The sequence below is a fragment of the Desmodus rotundus genome, chromosome 2, assembly GCF_022682495.2.
Source record: "Desmodus rotundus isolate HL8 chromosome 2, HLdesRot8A.1, whole genome shotgun sequence".
Taxonomy (NCBI): Eukaryota; Metazoa; Chordata; class Mammalia; order Chiroptera; family Phyllostomidae; genus Desmodus; species Desmodus rotundus.
Window position 1 is genome coordinate 194,699,933 of NC_071388.1, and position 3,147 is coordinate 194,703,079.

General features: G+C 43.8%; 1 pseudogene; it reads right to left on the reverse strand.

Annotated features, from left to right (window-relative positions):
• Window positions 1-727: 727 nt before the first annotated feature.
• On the reverse strand, window positions 728-2,113 carry LOC128780318 (V-type proton ATPase subunit G 1 pseudogene; annotated as a pseudogene).
• Window positions 2,114-3,147: the final 1,034 nt, after the last annotated feature.

Below are 3,147 nucleotides of genomic sequence, written 5' to 3' on the forward strand. Positions count from 1 at the left end.
TGACTGTGTATCAAATCAGCAACCTTTTGCTTTGCAGAGCAATGCCCAACCAACAGACTGGTCAGGGCAAAGTAGCATTCTTTTAAATAAAAATACTATTGTTTCAAAAGATTAGTGAGAAGCTGCCTTAACAGAAGACAGCTGGATTTTTATATCTGTTTCTGCATTCAGTTGGTTGTGATATGTTGTTTTGATTGAATTATGAAGAAAATCCACCCCCACACAGACATTTTAGTTGGCAAAAGGAGGAGTATTTCTTCAGCCTTTGCAGATAATTATGGTTGTTCTTCTTTGGGACTACACAAAAGGTAACAAAGGGTGGTTTTGTGAAAGTTAGTTGCAGTGTGGAATCTGAAATGGTATCAGTTAACTTTTCATACTTTGTTACAGTAAAATCCATTGGTCTATCTTTTACTTTTTTTTTTTTTTTTGCATGACAAAGAGTCTTTACTTTTAAATGATTATCAGTACACCAAGTAATAACGTGGAACAGTTCTTAAATTCTGCCATCTAGTAATTATGATTAAGAGATACTAAAAGCAGCTTTAACAATTAAACTAGAATTCATTGTTCTAACCTGAACCGGAAAGGACTATTTTAAGGCTGGTTGCTGCTTTACACAGGTTACAAACAACTACTTACTACTGTTTCACAGGTAAAGCCCCTGACCTTCCAGAAAGCTTTAGGGGGAAAAATATATGTATTTAATCCCTTTCTTTCTTTCAAAGAAATGTTTCTTACTATATCTAAGAAAGAAAAATTAGTATTGTCATACATATATATTGCTTGTGCTAAAAGGCATAGAAGAAACAGACAATGTATGCCCATTAAATTTCTAAGAATGTGAGGTAAAAAGATGAAATCTTTGGATAAGTTCTAAGTTTGTACAAGCTTTAAGTTTGCTGTTCTCAAAAAGTAAAAGGACCTACTATGTAATATACAGAAATAATTTCATGCCTTTCCACAGGAATGTAACTCAAGCTTTGCAAAAGCTTCATATTCCATGGAGGCATCCAGAATGCCAGTCCATGGAACTGGTGCTTTCTTGTCCTCCTGTCCATTTATGCGGTAATTTTCATGGATTTCCGGCTGGATGTCGCAGACAAGGGCCAAGGGATTATCCAGGGCTTCATCCCTGTTCTGCCGGAAGTAGGTCATCTTCTCCTGGGTGTCCTTCTCCACTTCAGTGCTGCAACTGCTGTGGGAATCCCAGAGCTGCAGCTTCCTTGGCCTTGAACTCCTCCCTCTGCAGGTGGTAATGCTCAGTTTAAGCTTGCGCCTCTTTTTAGGCCTGTTTCAGCCTCCAATTCTCTAGCCTGCGGGCCTCAGATGCCTTCTTGGCCTGCAACAGCTGCTGGATGCCCTGCAACTGAGGCCATGGTGGCGGTGGCTCGAAAGCCTAGGTGCGCGGCCTAAATCCTCTCCATTGCCCCACAGTTCAGCTGGCCCACCTGCTTAAGATCTGTGCCTCTCCATTGGTCTTTCACTTTGACCTGATCTTTTACCCATACGTGATTCTGTAACATTGTGTGCTAGGTATTTGGAAAATACTAATTCCCTGAGTTACACACATCTTCCAAATGTTACATTTTATTACACAATATCGAAAAGTCGTATTGCCACCACACTCCTTAGAAAGGTGGTTAAGTATTGGGGAGCTGTCAAGTTCCTGGTGGCAGAGACAAGTTTGCCAAAATTCTGATTTTCCCTTGGAAGCTCAAACATTACTATTGGCAACAAATACCGTCAGTTGGTTTCCTTGATGTGACAGGCTTTGGGTACCACGCCCCCCCCCCCCCCAATATCTGCCAAAGTACCAACGTCTGACCGACGCACCACTTGTGTGCCATTCAGTCTTTCAAGTAAGCATATACTCTGCGGAAGAGTTTTGCAGCTCAGACGATGCTTTACTGAGACACCGCCGTCTTCTGTATGCCACTTAAGTGTTACAGGTGCTTCTCGTTTTGCCACACAGACTATTAAAAAGGCATACTTGAGGACTGAGACTTAGGACTTTTTACTGCGTCACCAGGGGCAGTCTCAGGTAAAGCTGGCACTTACTCTCTTTGTGGTGAGGAAGTGTGTGGTGACAAACGATCTCACTGGGCGCCATTGTCTCGGTTCCCACTCAGGCTCCAGCGGCTTGACCTGGTGCAAAGAGCAGCCTGGTAAAAAAGGCAAACCACATGAATACAGTTTGCCTAGCAGAACTGCCGAGAGGGTCCTGGGGTTCCCTCGGGTTCTGTGGACCATGCTTTGAGGACCACTGCTCGCTAGAGCTCACCTCCAGAGGCAGAAAGAGGGTCCTTTCTGAAGCTGAGAAAGGTCAAGACTTCAGGAAAGGTAGTCTCCTAATTATATTCAGCCTTCACCTGTTTTTCACTTTTCAGTAATTTGTAGGTCCCCCCCTCAGCCCTAGCTGCTGTGAGCTGTATTTTTCCCTAGTTTTGCCCACTCCTGTCATACTGAACTGTGGTGTGCAGCACCAACCCCCCCCCTTCTCATTAGGGCTGGACTAGTGACCTTCCTTTCTCAGTAGGACTTCAAGAAATTCATTGCTCCTCCAGCTTTCTTTAGGGAGGATTAGCTTGGTATTTATCTCATAAGAGAAAATGAATCTGGTTCCTATATTCCTCTCCATTTTATTTGGTTCCACGTGAGTCAGTTCTCTCTTCTAGTTTAACTACTGAGCAAGCAAAGTAATCTCATCAGAGATCTTGCAGACTGTGGACTCTGAACCATTTCTGATGTCCTGAGTTCCCCCGGTGACCGAGGGGAAACACCTAGATGGAGGAGGAAAAGGAAACTGCGGATCCCAAGAGTCACACACACTCCTGTAATAGAGGAGACTGATTTAATCAGTGGTAATGAATAATTGCTTTCTGTAGAAAGAGATACCTTGTCCAAGTTGGTCTGGGCCTGGCCCCTGGAGACTTGATGGTTTGAGACAGCAGCCATAGATTTTCAAGTCTGGGCTGCTCAACCTTCTCTCTTACTTAAGAAGGAAACTTGAGGCAAAATCACCCCACAAAGAGTGGAAGGCAGAAAGAGATAGGCAGTTTCTGAATGCTGTATCAAGATGACAAAGCAGGATGGTGAGATTCCTGAGATGGGATGCTTTAGCGGGGCGAGGGGGTAGGGGAGGCT